We start from the raw sequence: 19,766 nt of genomic DNA, 5'->3' as shown, positions 1-19,766 counted from the left end.
CCTGTGACCATGGGAAAATCCCAGAGATGCCGACCCGGGTACCACTTAGCTATGGCTCCAAGCCATCGATTGCTGCCTTCTTATTTCATGGCAAAAAATGAACCTTATTTGTTTTCTCCACTTTGGGTTTTCTGAATGTGAAAACAAAGATATTCTTAAATGGAATATGCAGGTATATAAGAGGGCAAAGGCACAGAAGTGGTGCCTTTTGGATTGGGCCCCTCAAAATAAGTACTGGTTTCCTTTGAAAGCAAGGGCTGGGTGAGAATAGCATTACAGGAGAAGGCCTTCTATGATGCTCACTAATGTGTTCTTTTTTAACAAAATTTTATTGTGGTAAGGTATTGTAGGGGAGGAAGACATTTCCTCTACCCACTCTGGGTTCTTCTGGCCGGAGACTGAATCGAATTCACATGAGACAGAATAACAGGAGAAAATTATAAACAAAGCTTTATAACATATAAAGCTTTATAACACATACATGGGAGAGGCTCAGGCTAACTGAGAAACTCGCCAAAATGGCTGAAGCCAAAATGGCTGAAGCCCCCACCTTAAATATCATCTTCAGCTAAAGACAAAGGAGGATGTTGGGGGTGGGGGGAGTCAATCGTGGGAGATTACCACACAAGTACAGTAAACAAGAGTCAGGTTATTATGCAGATTTAAGTCCTTGCCTTCTGCATTGATAAGAATTTCTAGAGACAAAGTCATCCCTCCTTCCTGGTACAGAGAGGGAGACACACTTACAGATGGAGATTTCCTTTACAATGTAAATGTCTCTTAACAAAGGGTAAGTAAATTCTACTTTTCAGAGTTTCTTTCCTGTCTGCAGTTTTTAAAAGCAATCAGCTCAAAATAATCCTCATGCCAAAGAGACATATCTTGGGGTGGGCAATTCCAGTCCCTCACAGTATATAAAAGATTTGCCATTTTAACCATTTTGAAGTGTGCAATTTAGTGGCATTAAGTATATTCACATTCTTGTGCAACTATCACCACCATTCATCTCCAGAACTTTTTCATCTTCCCACACTGAATCCCTGTTCCCATTAAACACTATCTGCCCATCCCCCATCCGTCCCCTGTTATTCTCTAATCTACTTTCTGTCTCTAGGATTGTAGTGACTCTAGGGCCCTCGTACAAGTGGACTCATACAATATTTGTCTTTCTGTGACTGGCTTATTTCTCTCAGCATAATATCTTCAAGATACATCCATGTTGTAGCATGTGTCAGAATTTCCTTCTTTCTATGGGTGAATAGTATTCCACTGTGTGTGTATAACACATTTTATTTATCCATTCATCTGTCAATGAATATTTGGATTGCTTCCCCCTTTTGGCTTTTGTGAATAATGCTGCTATGAGCACGGGTGTACAAATATCTGTTTGAGACCCTGCTTTCAATTCTTTGGGGTATATACCAATAAGTGGAATTGCTGGGTCAGATGTTAATTCTACGTTTAATTTTTTGAGGAACTGCCATACTGTTTTCCACAACAGCTGCACCATTTTACATTCCCACTAATGCTGCACAAGGGTTCCAATTTCTCCACATCCTTACCAACACTTGTTTTCTGTGTTTTTGATAGTAACCATCCTAATGGGGGTGAAGTGATATCTCACCTTAGTTTTGATTTGCATTTCCCTAACAATTAGTGATGTTGAACACCTTTTCGGCCATTTGTATATTTAGGAAGAAATTTTCATTTAAGTGCTTTGCCCATTTTTAAATTGGGTTGTGTTTTTGTTGTTGAGTTTTAGGAGTTCTTTATTTTGGATATTAATCCCTTATCAGATATGTGATTTGCAAATATTTTCTCCCTTTCTATGGGTTGCTGTTTACTCTGTTGATAGTGTCCTTTAATGCACAAAAGTTTTGAATTTTGATGAAGTCCAATTTGTCCACTTTTTCTTTTGTCATCTGTGCCTTTGGTGCATATCCAAGGAATCATTGTCAAATCCAATGTCATGAAGCTTTTCCCCTATGGTTTCTTCTAAGAGTTTTATAGTTTTAGCTCTTCAGTTAAGGTTTTTGATCTATCTAGGGTTAAGTTTTGTATATGATGTTAAGTAAGGGTCCAACTATTTTGCATGTGGAGTTCCAGTTTTCCCAGTGCCATTTGTTGAAAAGACTGTCCTTTCTCCATTGAATGGTCTTGGTACTCTTGTCAAAAATTATTTGACCATATATGCAAGGATTTATTTCTGGACTATCTATTTCTTTGGTCCAAATGTCTTTATGCCAGTATCATGCTGTTTTGATTATTGCAGCTTTGTAGTAGATTTTGAAACCAGGAAGTGTGAGTCCTCCAATTTTGTTCTTTTTCAAGATTGTTTTGGCTATTCGGGACCCTTTGAGATCCCATATGGATTTTAGGATGGATTTTTCTATTCTGTAAAAAATGTCCTTGGGATATTGATAGGGATTGCATTGAATCTGTAGATCACTTTGAGTAGTACTGACACCTTAACAATATTAAATCTTCCAATACATGAACATAGTATGTCTTTCCATTATGTCTTTAATGTTTTTCAGCAAGGTTTTTTAGTTTTCAGTGTACAAGTGTTTCACCTCCTTGGTTAAGCAAATTCGTAAGTATTTTTTGTGTGTGTGATATTGTAAAGGGATTTTCAAAATTTCCTTTTCAGATTTTTCATCATTAATGTATAGAAATGCAACTGATTTTTTGTCTGTTTTTTTAATTGAGCTATAATTGACATACAACATTATATTAGTTTCAGGTATACAACATAAAGATTTCATATTTGTATATATTGCAAAATGATCACTACAATAAGTCTAGTTAACATCCATCACTGCATGTAGTTACAGACAGAACTTTTTTTTTCTTGTGATGAGAACTTTTAAGATCTACTCTTTTAGCAACTTTCAAAGATGCAATATAGCATTATCAACTATAGTCACCATGCTGTACATTATATCCTCATGACATTTATTTTATAACTGGAAATTTGTACCTTTTGACCCCCTTCACCCATTTCACCTACCCTCCCACCCCCACCCCCACCCTGGCAATCCTCAATCTGTTCTCTGTATCTATGAGCTTGGGTTTTGTTTTGTTTTGTTTTTTAGATTCCCCGTGTAAGTGAGATCATACTATATTTGTCTTTCTCTGTTTGACTGATTTCACTTAGCATAATGCCTTCAAATTCCACCCATCTTGTTGCAAATGGCAACATTTTTATGGCTGAATAATATTCCATTACATATATATACACATACATGGAATATACATGTATATGTAATATATATATATATACATATATATATATCATATTTTTCTATCATCGATCAGTGGGCACTTAGGTTGTTTCTATATCTTGGCTATTGTAAATAATGCTGCAGTGAACACGGGGGTGCATATATCTTTTCAAGTTAGTGTTTTTGTTTCTTTAGATAAATACCAAGAAGTGGAATTGCTGGATCATATGGTAGTTCTATTTTTAATTTTCTGAGAAAAGTCTATACTGTTTGCCACAGTGGCTGTACCAATTTACATTGCCACCAAGAGTGCACAAGTGTTCCCTTTTGTCTGCATCCTCACCAACACTTGTTATTTCTGAAATGCTACTGACTTTTGTGTTGACTTTGTGTCCTGCAACTTTGCTGAATTCATTTATTAGTTCTAATGTGTTTTTCTTGTGTAATCATTATGATTTTCTACATATAAGATAATGTCATCTGCAAACAGATAGTTTTACTTCTTCCTTTCCAATTTGGAAGCTTTTCATTTACTTTTCTTGCTTGATTGCTTTGGCTAGAACCTCCGGTGCCATGTTGAAAAGAAGTGATGAAAGTGGGCATCTTTGTCTTATTCCTGATTTTAGAGGAAAAGCTTTAAATCTTTTACCATTGAGTCTGATATTAACTGTGGGTTTTTCATATTTGGATTTTATTATTTGAGGTACTTTCTATTCTTAGTTTGTTGATTTTTTTTATCATGAAAGGGTGTAGAATTTTGTCAAATACTTTTTCTGCATCAATTGAGATGATCATGTGTTTTTTTTCCTTCTTTCTGTTAATATGGTGTATTACACTGATCAATTTTGGTGTGTCCAACCATTCTTGCATTCCATAAATAAATCCCACTAGGTGGATTTACATACGATTTGGTGGAGTTACAAACCAAAGTCACAGTAATAGCTGAGTTGGAAAGACACACTCCTGTTGTGCTTCTCCTTTTCCCACACACTCACAATACTTCCAACACAAGATGTATGGGTTTTACACACATCAAACAATTCTCTGTGACAACTAGCTGGGTGTCCTATAATTCACTTCAATTCTCACACCATCTACCTGGAGTTATTGTCAGATCCCATAAGTTAAGGGCTTAGATCCACAAGACGGGACCTCACCTCACACACCAACCTCAAGTCCCACGTTGTTACCTGTACTTCTGACCAACTGGCTATAAATCAGTGGTCCTACAACCCCCTCCCTTGAGTTCAATACTTTGCTGGAATGGCTCACAGAACTCAGGGAAACACTCGTATTTATATAAAATATTTATATTTTATTATACAATAAACTTTATAAATATATGACTATATAAAATAAGTATATGAGATAAATATATAAATAAACATATATAACTTTATATTTACATAAAATATTTATATTTTATTATATAATAAAGGATATGACAAAGGATATGGATTAATAGCCAAACAAAGAGATATATAGGGTGAGGTCAGGAAGGGTCCCAAGTGCAGGAGCTTCTGTACCCATGGAGTTGGAGCATACCACCCTCCTGGTACATGGATTTGTTCACCAACTCTGAAGCTCTCTGAACCTCATGCTTTTGAGATTTTTATGGACACTTCATCATGTAGGTGTGATCCATTATTAACTCAGTCTCCAGCCCCTCTCCGTACCCCAGAGGATGGGGACTGGGGCTGAAAGTTCCAAGCTCCTAATCATGGCTTGGTCTTTCTGATGGCCAGCCCCCATTGAAGAGCCCACCCAGAGTTGCCTCATCAGACCAAAAGACACTCCTTTCACCCAGGAAATTCCAAGGGATTTAGGAGCTCTGTGTCAGCAGCCAGAGGAAGAGACTAATATATAGTCTATTATTTCACACTAGCTTTTATAATTGTCCATGTATTTACCTTTACCGGGAATTTATTTCTTCTTTCAGTTTTGAGTTACTGTCCAGTGTCCTTTCATTTCTACCTGAAGGACTCCCTTTAGCTTTTGTTGCAGGGAAAGTCTAGTGGTAATGAACTCCCTCAGCTTTTGCTTATCTGGAAATGTCTTCGTTTTATTTCCATATTTGAAAGACAGTTTTGCCAGATGTGGGATTCTTGATTGATGGCTTTATCTTTTAGCTCTTTGAATAAATCAACCCACTGCCTTTTGGCCTCCAAAGTTTCTGATAAGAAATCTGCTGACAATCTTTTTGAGGACCCCTTGTATGTGGTGAGTTGCTTCTCTCCTTGCCACTTTTAAGATTTTCCCTGTGTCTTTGTCTTTCAGCAGTTTGATTAAAATGTGTCTCAGTGTGGGTCTCTCTGAATTGTTCTGGCTTGGAGTTTGTTGAGTTTCTTGGATGTTTGTATTCCTGTCTTTAATCAAATTTGTTATTTTTTGGGCCATTATTTCTTCAGATAGTCTCTTTGCCCCTTTCTCCCTCCTCATGGAACTCTCACAAAGTGTATGTTGGTCCACTTGATGGTGTCCCACAGGCCTTTAGGCTCTGTTCACTTTTCTTAATTGCTTATTTTTTCTGTTTCTCAGGCTCAATAATTTCAGTTTTCCTATCTTCAAGTTTACTAATTCTTTCTGTTCAAGTCTACTTTGGAATGCCTCTAGAGGATTTTTCATTACAGTTATTGTACTTTTTAAAAATAGACTTTATTTTTAGAGCAGTTTTGGTTCACAGCAAAATTGAGTGGAAGATACAGAGATTTCCCATATGCTCCCTGACCCCAACATACATAGCCTTGCCCATTATCAATATCCTCCACCAGAGTGATACATTTGTTACAATTGATGAACCTACATTGACACATCATTGTCACCCAAAGTCCATAGTTCAAATTAGGGTTCACTCTTAGTGTTGTACATTCTATCGGTTTGGACAAATGTATAATGTATCCACCATTATAGTATCATACAGATACTGCCCTTAAATATCCTCTGTGCTCCAGCTATTCATCCCTCCCCCTTCCCCGTAACCCCTGGCAATCACTGAACTTTTTACTGCCTCCATAATTTTGCCTTTTCCAGAATATCATATAGTTGGAATCATTAAGTATGTCACATTTTCAGGTTGGCTTCTTTCCCTCAGTAATATGCATTTAAGATTCCTCCATGTCTTTTAATGGCTTGATAGTTCATTTCTTTTTAGTGCTGAATAATATTTCATTGTCTGGATGTACCACAGTTCATTTATCCATTCACCTACTGAAAGACATCTCAGTTGCTTCCAAGTTTTGGGAATCATGAATAAAGTTGCTTTTAACATCTGTGTGCAGGTTTTTGTGTGGACATAGGTTTTCAACTCCTTTGGGTAAATACCAAGGAGCATGATTGCGGGAATGTATGGTAAGTGTATTTAATGTTGTAATAAATTGCCATACTGTCTTCCAAAGTGGCTATTCCATTTACACTCCTACCAGCAATGTATGAGAGTTCCTGTTGCTCCATATCCTCGTGAACATTTGATGGTGTTAGTGTTTTCCACTTTGACCATTCTAATAGATGCATAGAGGTATCTCATTATTGTTCTAATTTGCATTTCCCTGCTGATATTTGATTTGGAACGTGTTCTCATATGCTTGTTTGCCACCTCTACGTATTCTTTGGTGAGATGTCGAGGTCTTTTGCCTAGTTGTTAATTGTATGGTTTGTTTTTTTAGTTTTAAGAGTTGTCTATTTTGGATAACAGTCCTTTATCAGATGTTTTACAAATATTTTATTCCAGTCTGTTGCTTGTATTTTCATTCTCTTGACAGTATCTTTCACAGACAGAAAATTTTAATTTTAATAAAATCAGCTTATCAATTCTTTCTTTCATGGATCATGTCTTTGGTGTTGTATCTAAACATTCATTGCCAAACCCAAGGTCATCTGGATTTCCTCCTATGATATCTTCTAGGAGTTTTATAGTTTTGCATCTTACACTTAGCTCTGTGGTCCATTTTGAGGTAATTTTTATGAAGGGTGTAAAATCTGTGGCTAGATTTCATTATTTTGCATGTTGTTGTCCATTTGTTCTAGCACCATTTGTTGAAAAGACTATCTTTTCTGCATTTTATTGCCTTTGCTCTTTTGTCAGAGATCAGTTGATTATGTGGGTCTATTTCTGGACTCTCTATTCTATTCTATTGATCTATTTGTCTATTCTTTTGCCCAAATCACACTGTCTTGGTTACTGTAGCTTTATAGTAGGTCTTGAAGTCGGGTAGTGTCAGTCCTCCTATTTTGTTATTCCCCTTCGATATTGTGTTAGCTATTCTAGATCTTTTGCCTCTCCACATAAATTTTAGAATCAGTTTGTCTATATACATAAAAATAACTTTCTGGGATTTTTGATTGGGAGTGCACTGAACCTGTAGATCAAATTGGGAAGAACTGACATCTTGGCAATATTGCCTCTTCCTATCCATGTACATGGATTATGTCTCCATTTATTTAGTTCTTCTTTGATATCTTTCATCAGAGTTTCATACTTTTCCTCATTTAGATCTTGAACATATTTTGTTAGATTTATACGTAAGTATTTAATTTTGGGGGAGTGCTAATGTAAATGATATTTTGTTTTTAATTTCAAATTCGACTTACTCATTGCTGATAGTCAGGAAAGCAACTGACTTTTGTATATTAACCTTGCATCCTGCAACCTTGCTGTAATTGCTAATTAGGTCCAGATTTTTTTGCTGACTCTTTCAGATTTTCTGCATAGATGATCATGTGATCTGTGAACAAAGACAGTTTTATTTCTTCCTTCACAATCGGCATATCTTTTATTCCTTTTTTTTGGCGGGGGGAGGGGTCTTATTGCATTAGCTTGGACTGTTGAAAAGCAGTGGTGAGAGGAGACATCTTTGCCTTGTTCCTGATCTTAGTGTAAAATCTCTGAGTTTCTTACCATTAAGTATGATGTTAACTGTAGGTTTTTGTAGGTATTCTTTACCAAGTTGAGGAAGTTCCCCTCTATTCCTAGTTTACTGAGAGCTGTTATCATGAGTGGGTGCTGGATTTTGTCAAATACTTTTTCTGCATCTATTAATATGGTCTTGTGACTTTTCTTCTTTAGCCCTTGAGGTGATAGATTACATTAATCGATTTTTAAATGTTGAACCAGCCTTGCATACCTGGGATAAATCCCACTTGGTCATGGTATATAATTCTTTTCATACATTGTTGGATTCAATTTGCTAATTTTTTTTTAGGACTTTTGCATGTGTGTTCCTGAGAGATATTGGTCTGTACTTTTCATTTTTTGTAATGTCTTTGTCTGGTTTTGGTGTTAAAGTGATACTGACCTCATAGAATGAGTTAGAAAGTATTTCCCATGCTTCTATCTTCTGAAAGAGATTGTGGAGAACTGGTATAATTTATTCCTTAAATGTTTGGTATAATTCACCAGTGAACCCACCTGGGCCTAGCTTGTTCTATTTGGGAAGGTTATTAATTATTGACTCAATTTCTTTAATAAATACAGGCCTATTCAGATTGTCTATTTCTTCTTGTGTGGGTTTTGGCAGATTGCATCTTTCAAGGAATTGTTCCATTTCATCTAGGTTATCAAATTTGTGGGCACAGAATTTGCTATAGATGGAATGTTTGTGTCTCCCCAAAATTCATATGTTGAAACCTAATCCCAAATGTGATAGTATTTGGAAGATGGGACATTTGGGAGTGAATAGGTCATGAGGGTGGAACCCTCATGAATGGGATTAGTACCATTATAAAAGAGACCCCAGAGGCCTCCCTTGCCCTTCTGTCATGTTAGGACACAGCATGAAGACAGCCATCTATGAATCAGGAAATGGGTTCTCACCAGACACCAAATATGCTGGAGTCTTGATCTTGAACTTCCCAGCCTCTAGAACTGTGAGAAATAAATTTCTATTGTTTCTTAGCCACCCAGTCTATGGTATTGTGTTATAGCAGCCTGAATGGACTAAGACAGTGCTTTATATAGTATTCTTTAATCATCCTTTTAATGTCCATAGGATCTGTAATGATAACCCTTCTTTCATTTCTGATGTTAATAATTTGTGTTCTTTTTTTCTTAGTTAGCCTGGCTAGAGATTTATCAGTTTTATTGATCTTTTTGGAGAACTGATTTTGGTTTCATTGATTTTCTCTGTTGATTTTTTTTTCATTTCATTGAGTTCTGCCCTAATTTTTATTATTTCTTTTCTTCTGCTTACTTTGGATTTAATTTGTTCTTCTTTTTCTAGTTTCCTAAGGTGGAAGTTTAGATGATTGATTTGAGATCTTTCTTTTTTTCTAATTTATGCATTCAATGCTATAAATTTCCCTCAAAGCACTACTTCTGCCGCATCCCACAAATTTTAATAAGTTGTATTTTCATTTTCATTTAATTAAAATATTTTTAAACTGCTCTTGAGATTTCTCCTTTGATCCATGTATTATTTAGAAGTGCATTGTTTAATCTCAAAGTACTTTGGGATTTTCCAGCTGTCTTTCTGTTATCAATTTCTGGTTGATTTCCACTGTGGTCTGAGAGCAGACATTATGTGATTCTATTCTTTGAAATTTGTTAAGCTGTGTTTTGCGGCCCAGAATGTGGTCTATCTTGGTGAAAGGTATTGTTCTTTTAGCTCCAGAATTTTTTTTTGTTTTCTGTTTTCTGTCATTTTGTTGATAGTTTTTTTTATTCATACGTGATTTGCTTGGCTTTTTCGTCTTTTTCAGCTCTTTGAGCATCTTCAGGACAGTTGTTTTAAAGTCTTTGTCTGGTCAGTCGGCCACCTGGCCTTTCTCAGGGATGATTTCTGTTGGTGTGTTTTTTCCTTTGTGTTCCCTGTGATGTTTTTGTTGAATGTGGACATTTGAATCTTTATGGTAACTCTGAAAATCAGATTCTTCCCACTCCCCTAAGTTTGCTGTTTTTGTTTTAGGGTGTCTCTGTGCTGGGGATCAGCCAGAGGTGAAAATTTGAGCCTTCTCAGGTCTTTCTGAGGCTGTATCTTTCCTGGCATGTGCAGTGGCTTTCTAAACTCCCTTGTGTGTGCAGTTACTTTTGAATGTCCTAGTCCTTAAATGTCTGGCTCCTAAAAGAGGAAAAAAAGAAAAATGTAGGAAAAAAGGGGAAAAGAAAACACTGGCCCTTTAAGCCCCTTGTAGCCACTTCAGCTAGAAGGGGTTGAAGCAATGGTGGAGAAGCGGGGACTATGTCACAACAGTGGCAGCTGCCTCTGTGTCTGCACCTCCATGATCAGAAACAGCATTCAGCGATCAGAATTCAAACCCCTGATATCTGGAGGATGAGGTCTTTATTGCTCACTTCAGCTCCTGGAAGCCACTTGAGGAACACTGAGGCCAACAGCTGGAGCCAGGATTGGGGCAGGAAAACTTGAACTGCAGTTGAGAAATTGCTAGGGACGTCACCATGGACAAACCTGAGAGTTAAAAATGACAGGGCAGGTCAGTCTGGGGTGGGGGGGCCCACACTTTTATGAGCTTTACCTCCAGGGGCCCCACCAGGTTGTCACAGTAAAGATCTGATAAAAACAGTAAAGATCTGGAAGCACGCGGGGAAGACAGCCATTTTGAAATATGCCAGAGCATTCCATTCTTCTTAATAAGACCTGCCCACAAGGGAAACTGGTTTACCAGAGCCTAACTGACTTGGGGAATGGCAACAGCCAACTCCAGCCCCCTCTAACCTTCCTGTCTCACCTGAGGGGTGTTGGAGGAGGGCATTGAGAGGACATGACTGTTAGTTGACCCTTGAGCTGGACCCGGGCAATCAGAGGCTCCTCACCCCTCCCCTGTCCTTGGAATGCATGCTCTGCCCACTGTTCCCACAGTGGGAGCCATTTTCAAAGACACAGCCTTGAGACAGTAATGTATTGTTGAGGCCATCTGGGCGGCATACATGACTGAAGCCCCTTGAGGCCTCTATATAAACCTCCAAGATTTGGGGGGCAGGTGTGGAGATGTACGTGTCTTGCAGCCGCCCAAGACAAGCCTTGTAGAGATTTCCCTGGTTTATTAAAACTGCCACCTACCAATCTGGAATAGTCCGCCTCTTTCTTTAGTCTCTCCTTGCCCTCCACGTAGGGAGGCCAGTTTACAAACCAGCACATGACCTGTCTTCTCACGTTTCCTGCTTCATGACCTTGGGACTCAGCAGTGTAAGAAGACATTGCAGAAATCAAACAAGCAAAAAGAGTAAATATTTCAATACTATCTGAACATTTCCAGTTTCTTATAGGGTCTAAGGAAATGATTAAATTTCTTGATAATAATACTTGTGTTCCTAAAAGTAGTTTTTTCCATAAGTCTAATGATAAATTTGTAAATTAGTGTAAAATTGTAAATTAGTGTGAAATGAAGGAAAGTTATCACCATCATCTCAAAACGTTTATTGTACATTTATGGTGTGAAGTAGGAACAGAGATGGATATGCAAAGAGGCAGACGCGGTGGTTCTTGGCTTCCCCAAAGAGTGTCACTTGGACGACACAACAGGCTACACTAGGAGATAGGCTGGTTTGAACCGTCCGAGCCTCATGGCAGGGCATATAGGATGGGGCCACATCACTCGGCTGGGGCAGGGTATGGGGCAATCCAGGAGCCTCAGTGGAGTAAACGAGCAGGGAAGGCCTGAGCAAAAGTGAAGGCACAATGGACCAGGGCTAGTGATCCTGGAGATGGAGAGCCCATACTGGGAAGTCCTGGGAGGCGGGGCGGGTGGGCATAAGCTCTGAAAGCCAGGCTGCTTTGAGTTATTCTTTGGTCATGAGAAACCTGGCTCAGGACATGGTGGGCATAAGACCAAGATGGAGGCCATCCTCGTAGCTGTGGGATGGTGTGCCCTGCATGGGGCTGAGGCTTGAAATGACACCTGGCCCTGAAGTTAGGCAGAGCCAGCTACAGTTCAGTGGTGGGTGAAGGGCAGGTGTATCACGTGGCCATGGCCAACTTAAACCAAAGATAGTTGACTAGTTGGATATTAAGGATGCACAAAATTGGTGGGAGGTTGAAGGTGGCTTTGGGAGCAGATGGGAACTACAGGTGGGCCAAGAAGCCAGGGAGCACAGCAGTCCTCTCTCTATCTAGAATTCTCTGATCCGATGCCAACCTTGGGATGGATGGCCCCAGAGTTCTCTCTGCCTTTGGATTATGGGCTCAAGAAGCAGAGTCTGGGAGAGGTTGTCCAGTTGGCTGGGCCAAGTGCCCGCTGCCTGCTGTGTAGCTGAGGCCTGAACCCCTAGGCCTTTGTAGGATTGGTTACAGGAACTACCCCCACCAAATCCACATGCAGTCCAAGAGAAGTAACTCCCCAACAGGAAGCAGTGCTGTCGGGAAGGGGACAGTGCTGGGCTGTAAATGACCACTGTCCACTGCAAGGCACATCCATGTAAGATGGAGACAGAAAGCTATGGGCATCTGTGGGAAGGATTCTGGGTGCCAGGCTGGCAGCTGGAGTCTGTGCTATGGAGGTCCCTGTGGAGTCAGCACGGCTAAGAGCAAGGTGAGGCCGACTTGGAGGGTGGGACCCCGGGCAGGTACAAGGCTGGCCTACTGCCCAGAGTCTGGCCTGAGGTGGGGACTTGGGTCCTGATCACAAGTCCCAGAAACCAACTGGAGGCAACTTAAGCAAAAAGTGGGTTTTGTTACAAGGGTATAGCCCTGCGGGACTATGGGCAGGAAGGGTGGCCCCTTGTATTTGTCGCTTGGCCTTGGGGCCTGTGCCTCTGCTCCCCTCCACTCCTATCTCTCTCTCTCTCCCTGTATGTCCCTCTAGGAGCAGTGGCCACCTCAGTCCCACCCCAAGGCCCAAGGCAGGAGGCCCCATCTCCCAAGGCTGCCACTGCCTGACCCTGTGGGTGTTGCAGGGAGTGGGGACCACAGCAAGGGGGCTCTGGGTGGAGCCTGGCAGGAACTTGGGGTGGCTCAGGAGGTGAAGGGGTGGGGGTTGGAGGGTCAGGAGGGAAGCACAAAAGAGGACCAGGTGGGGCCTAGCCAGCCATAAGAGGGGAGGAGGAGGAGGCAGCAGACAGTTAAGGAGGAGTCCCGGGAGAAGAATGGTGGAAGTGTTGCTGACAGCAGAGTAGGGCAGGCAGGGTGATAAGGTTCTATTTTGGGGCTATGTGGTGTCAGTGGCACATCCCTGTAAGGATGTGTGACAGACGCGAGGAGGGCCGATGGGGAGAGTCAGGGGTGAGGTGAGTTGGTAGGTGGGAGGTGAGAGGCTGTTCCAGACTCCTGGGGTGGCTGAGATGAGGGCATTGAAGGGCAGAGAGTGGTGGAGAGGGACGGGACAGAAGAGAGAGGATCCGGCAGGGAGAGCTCTCCCTTCTCCCCGCAGCCACCCTCCTCTTCCTCCGTCTCCCAAGGGGCAGGACCCACACCAAGTGCTTTCACTAGGGAGGGCACAAATTGCGGAGGGCACAAATTGCCGAGGCCGCAGACTCCAGGGGCCCACAGTCTACAAAAGCTCCTAGTCTCTGCCTCCAGAAGCCTGGAGATTTGTCATATCACTTAATCATTCACTAGACCTTGCCCGGCTCCTGTCGTGTGCCAGGCATGGTGCCGGGGGCAGCATGAGACAGCCACCCAGTCCTTGCGCTGCTCATGGGAAGCTGTGGTGCCTGGTTGACCTAAGTCAGGGTGGGCCAGGCAAGCCCTCGGAGGAACATGGCCCAGACCTGAGGCAGGAGATGGCTCCCTGGAGGAGGGGACCTGTGCTGGGGCCTGAAGCCTGAGGAGGTCAGGAAGCCAGAGGGGGGGTGGTTCCAGGCGGCCACAGCCTTGCTGACTGCCGGAGCTGTTCCAGCACCTTCTAGCTCAGCTCCCTCCAGCCTGGACTCCGAGCACCTCCACACCCTGTGCCCTCCATCAGAGGACCCACCAGTAAGTCTCTAACCAAAAACCATAGGTGCCTGGGGTACGAGTGAGCAGTGAGCCAGGTGGAGCGGGTCTCATTTCCTATAACAGGAGGTCAAAATGAAGAAAAGAATCTCAATTTTTAGTTCATCCTTCTGAAAGCTTTGGCAGTGCTCTTGTTTGTCTTCATCAGGACAGAGGATAAGAGGATGCTCCACTCGTCTGTTGCTGCGAACAAGCCTCGCCCAGTCTTCCTGGCTGACAGCCACAGCACCTCCTTACTCCCCATGTGCTGTGGGTGCCCCGGCAGCTCAGCGTTCTTCTGGCCTGAGCTTGGACGTGGCCAGCTGACTGGGGCTGAGGGTCCGACAGTCTCAGTCCCAAGTGTCTAGACTCAGGGGGATGGCCAGGCCAGTCTTTCATGTGATCTTCTATCCTGGGCTTTGTCTCAGCATGGTGACCTCCAGCTTCCAAGAAAGTGAGGGCAGAGCCACAAGGCTGCTTGAGACCAACAAGCCCCCAGCCAGCCCAGGTTCTGGAGCAAAGAAAGAGGCTCAGCCTCCTGATGGGAGCGGCTCTGCACCAACTTGACACCCTGAGTGCCTTAACTGTCATGTGGTTTCCCTCCATGGTATGCTGATGGGCTGTGGCTTCCGGGGGCTCTGCCACCTCAAGCCGAGTGTCAACTCCTTTGGCCTTGCCGTACTTCGAAGCCCCTCACCTCCCTTTCTGCTAGGAAATTGTGAGGTCACCTGTGTAGACAGCACTAGCTCACCCTCCAATCTGTTTGCATGTCCTCCATCTGCACATTTAATCAGAAAAAGAAATCAAGCAACACAGTGGGCCCTGCCCTGTGGACGTGCCTGGTGGTCCTGAACTGAAACCAGTGTCACGGGGTGCTTACTCTGGGCTGGCCTCAGCAGAAGAGGCCGGGAGGGTATAGGGGGTGCTGTCAAGAGGTGTGCAAATGTCTTCATTTTCAGCCCCTGGATATGTGTGGGGCCTGGAAACCTCCAGGGGTGAGGACTCAGCATGCCTGTGGGCTCTCCAGGGCCATCTGTGGCCAGTTTATTCTCCTGGAGAGGGGGACCCAGACCTCTAGACTTAGGGACTTACTCTGCTCTGGGATCAGTCCGCATGAAGATGAACAGCAGATTCAAACCTGGCTCTGCCACCTCTGGACTGTGTGTGGCCTTGGACAGGTTGCTTAACCACGTGGTGCCTCAGTTTCTCTATCTGTGAGGTGGGGATAATGGTCCTACCGTGTTGGTTAGGACTAGGTTCTGCTATAAGTATAAAAAACTCCAACTAACAGGGCTTCAATCACATAGAAGCTTATTTCTCTTTGTGTAAGATATGGACGGGAGGTCTAGGTATTGGGTGGTGCCCCCAAGTGTCAGGGACCCAGCTGGGTCAGGCTCACAGCTCCCTACACCCCTGGGGGTCGTGTGCCAGCCATGTTCCAGGGAGAGAGGTGGAGGAGGGCACACATCTGTCTCTTAAGGTCAAAACTGCCACACAATATGGGCTCTGACACCCACCTGGTCACAACTACCAGCGAGTGAGACTAGAAGTGTAGTCTTGACTCTGGAGCCAGAGGCTGGGGACGAAAGGCCTGCCACGTGTGGCTCACGAAGGCGCTGGGTGCCACGCCTGGCCCAGGAGTACTCAGTGAGCACCAGGTGCCATTCACATCCAGCCCAGCCTTTCCTTCACAGATGAGGAAACCGAGTCCCAGAGAGGGAGCAGGGGATGTTTAAGGTCCTCACATACCCAGTGAGGGGAACTGGAACCAGGCGCCTGAGAAGGCCTCCCCCAGGGCAGTCCCTCCCTCTGTCTCTCCACACCGCAGCCTTTCAGCCCAGAACAGTCTGGAAGGCTCACTGCAGAGAAGAGGTGACTATGTTTAGACTATTATTTACCAGTCTCTCCAGCTTAACTGACACTTCTGCATTCTTGCTGCAGGAAAATCAAAGCAAAGAGCCAGGCTGAGATCTCTCAGACCCTCCCACTAAAACTGAGGAATTTGACCTTTCAGCCCAGTGGGAGAGCGTCTGGATGGGAAGGTGGGCAAGTGGGCTGTGGGGATGGTGACCACCATCAGACCCTGCTGGCTAAACCTTAAAACAGTCCATGCCTCCTGCAGAAGCGTGCAGATTACCGATTTCTCATGCCAGGGTGAAGTTTAAGAGCCTGTCTAACTTTATCAGTGGTGTTAACTCATCTAAAGAATGTGCCCTGTGGTGATGGTGCCGACTACCCTGGTGGGGTAGGGTAGGGCAGGGACTGGGCCCCAGGGCAGGGGGCTGAAGGGGTCTCAGGATAAAATCAGAAAATACAACAAACCGGGGCCTGGATCCACACTGACCGTGCGCTGCGCAGTTGGCCAGCCCGGCCAGGCCACTCTGCCCCCACTCCTCACCCCCCATCCGGCAAGGCTGAGGCTCTGGTGGATGGAGCTTCAGGCCATGCTGGGGAGGTAATTAAAACAAAATCTCCTGCCAACACAGAAAACCTTTCCACAAAAGTCATGAGAAAGAAAACAGATGTATTATGGCATAAGCATTAGACCAGAACTGGGTGCTCATCACAGGCAATCCGCTAAGAGACGGTAAAGACAGGAAGTGGCTGGCCCTCTTTGCAGCCAGGTCAACCCATCCACATGTGTTCTCAAGAGAGACAGAAACCACTCCTGCAGTGAGGGCACCTGAGAGCACCTCTATCACACAGCTCACCTGCACACACCTGGCCGCTGGGGGACTACCGGGGTTGGCTGATTGCCTTTATCCGGAGGGAGAACAAACTTCTGATCTCTTTAGGACTGGAAGCAGGCTTGCAACTCAGAGCAGGAGCCCCAAGGGAGGCTCCTACCTCCCACGGAAACTGAGAGATGGGGGTGCGACCTCTCTTCAAAGAGATGCTCCCAGGTCCTTGGGAGATCTTCCTGGGTTGTTAAACTGGCAAGAGGCTTACTTAGCTTTTAGATTTACAAAAAAGAAGTAGAGAAAGAACTTAGAAATTTTCTAAAGGAAGTGCTCTAAGAAAACAGAGGAGAAAAGTCCGTTTCCTTTCCTTGTACCAGGGAGTAGGAACTGTTTATCTTTAATCTGCATCATCTTTATGGCCTTCTCTGCCTGCTGCCCCGCAAAGCCCGAGTGAGGGACTCGTGCCACAGCCGGCCCGCCCTGGCTCGAGGGCCCTCCTGAACAAACATGTTTCCCAGGGTCTCCCAAGGTTCTGCATCTCCAACCGGCCCTGCGTGAGGCCTCTGCTGCCTTTGCACCCAGGGTGTTGGCGGCGGGAAGGAGGGGTTTGGGTTGGAGGCAGGGATGGGATGGTACTTCTCTGTGCACCCCTCAGACTGAATGTGAGCCCCTGGCAGAGGAGGAGGAAGGGGTTGAAGCTGACGGAAGTTCCTCCAGAGAGTCCTGGGAAATTCTGGACACGGTCCCAGTGAGGGCAAGAGGCTCAGAGACCTGCTCAGGGACTCCAGCCGAGCCTGCTAGGGGTGGGGTGTGGGGAGGGTACCTGAGGACCAGGAGCTCCAGGACATCTGGAGAGAGCACCTTGGCTGGGGGTGGGGGGGGGGATGTCCTTACAGAGCAGCGAGGCTTCTAGAAAGACAGGAAGTATTGGGGGGTGGCCCAGTGGCCTCTTGACGAGGCTCCCCTTGGGGAATAACTGGGGTACAGAGTGGCGGGAGTGTGTCAGAAGCCTGCTCTTGAGTCTCGACAGACCCTGAGTCGCACAGGACTTGGCCCTGCCCTCCAGTAGGTAGAGCATTTCCATGTGCATTTCTCACAGGGAGCACTGCCTAGCCCCCTCTCAGCCCACCCCAGCCATGCCCACCTCCCTCCACGGCCCTCGAACACTGGCAGGTGACACCGTTAGCCCACTCTAGCAAGAGAAGCCTTGGCTTCCCCCAGGAAAAAGTCTGCCCTCTGCAAATGAGTTCGTATGGTTTCTGCTCTCTGGAAAGAAAACCTTCTCTCCTTTCTGCCAGAACACGCAGAGGCAAGTCGGCCTAGATGACATGGTCTTCCTTTGGGTACATTCTGAGAGAGCGCTGGCGTGACCCCTGGTTACTGGGTGTCAATCCCGGGGACCGCCACCAGCCCCAGAGACTGCAGGCTTGAACACATCCCACAGGTAACTCAGTGCCGTCCAGTGGAGTGGTAATGTGAGCCTGCAATGAGAGCCACATATGTCATTTAAGGTTTTCCTGTAGGCACATTAAGGAAGAAAAAAGAAATAAGAGAAATTCCTTTTAGGAGTTTTTCTATTCAACCGAATATATCCAAAATATTATCATTTCAACATGCATTCAATGGACAAGTTATTAATGAGATATTTTACTTTTCTTTTGGTACTAAATTTTCAAAATACGATGTCCATTTTACACCTGCAGCACCTCCGAATTGACACTGGCCACACTGCACGTGCTCAGGAGGCGCAATATAGGCCTGTCTCCTCTGCTTCTCTCTCTCTCTCTGGTCTCTCAAACATGCACACATACTCTGCCCTCAGTTTACTCCAAACTAACACTAATACAGGCAGTTTTGGTGCAGAAAGGACTCACCTTAGCAGACAACTACTCCAGGAGTGTGAAACGAAACAGTTTTTAAAAGCAGAATCATGACTCACATACAAATATAAACTTTGACACCTGTCAGAGATTTTTTTTTTTTAAAGATTGGCACCTGGGCTAACATCTGTTGCCAATCTTTTTTTTTTTCCTGCTTTATCTCCCCAAACTTCCCCCCGTACATAGTTGTATATCTTAGTTGCAGGTCCTTCTAGTTGTGGGATGTGGGATGCCGCCTCAACGTTGCCTGACGAGCGGTGCCATGTCCGCTCCCAGGATCCGAACCCTGGGCCGCCGCAGGGGAGCGCGAGAACTTAACCACTCGGCCACGGAGCCGGCCCCCCTGTCAGAGATTTTTTCACTTGTTAATGCATGAAGCCACCAATAAGATGTCATAACTGGTTCAGGGAGATTCAGAGAGCAGATGCAATCTAGGCTGACAGGAATGCGGAGATGAACTTGCTTACTGGGCACCAAGCTGGCCTCTTGCACAGAGAAGGAGGAAGTTAACATGCTTCACTGGATAATATTTATTTGCCTCTCTAGGGAGGGAATCATTTACCTTGCTGTTAGTCATCTGCAACTCATGGAGTTGTGAAATAGCTCAAACACAGTGACAGGTGCAGAGCTCCCCCAGAATCAGCCAGCCTGGAGGGGGTGCTAGACAGCACCCTTTTGAAGCCACCCATGATCTTTTTGGTCCATTTCAGAGTCTTTCACAACTTTTCCCCGCAGAGGCTCGAATTATAAAATTATCCCTTACTTTTTGAGATGGGTTTGTTGAACAAGCAGAACTCGTGTGCTGGAATCACAACACAGTCTTGACTTTGTTCACCCGTTGTCCCTGCAGCACGGCCAGCGCGGTGGGCTGGTTGCCTGCTCTCTGGATGAAAACTCACGCAGTCCCATGACTTTTGCGATCACCAATAAGCAATAAAAAACACTATGGTAACTTTAAACCTCAAGTCTCAATGTAGTAATTAAAATTGCCAAGTCCCAGATAAAAATCAAAACTGAAGCTCTCTCCAGGTGAAAATGCCTTCAGGAAGGGAGTGCAGTCAGCTCCTTCCTTCTTGCTCTCTCATCCCACCTCCCCAGCCAGGGACTGCAGCAGGGCTTGGC

The sequence above is a fragment of the Equus asinus genome, chromosome 1 (genome assembly GCF_041296235.1).
Source record: "Equus asinus isolate D_3611 breed Donkey chromosome 1, EquAss-T2T_v2, whole genome shotgun sequence".
In the NCBI taxonomy this organism is placed as follows: Eukaryota; Metazoa; Chordata; class Mammalia; order Perissodactyla; family Equidae; genus Equus; species Equus asinus.
The sequence above is the reverse complement of the archived record's forward strand: the minus strand, read 5'-3'. Positions refer to the sequence as shown.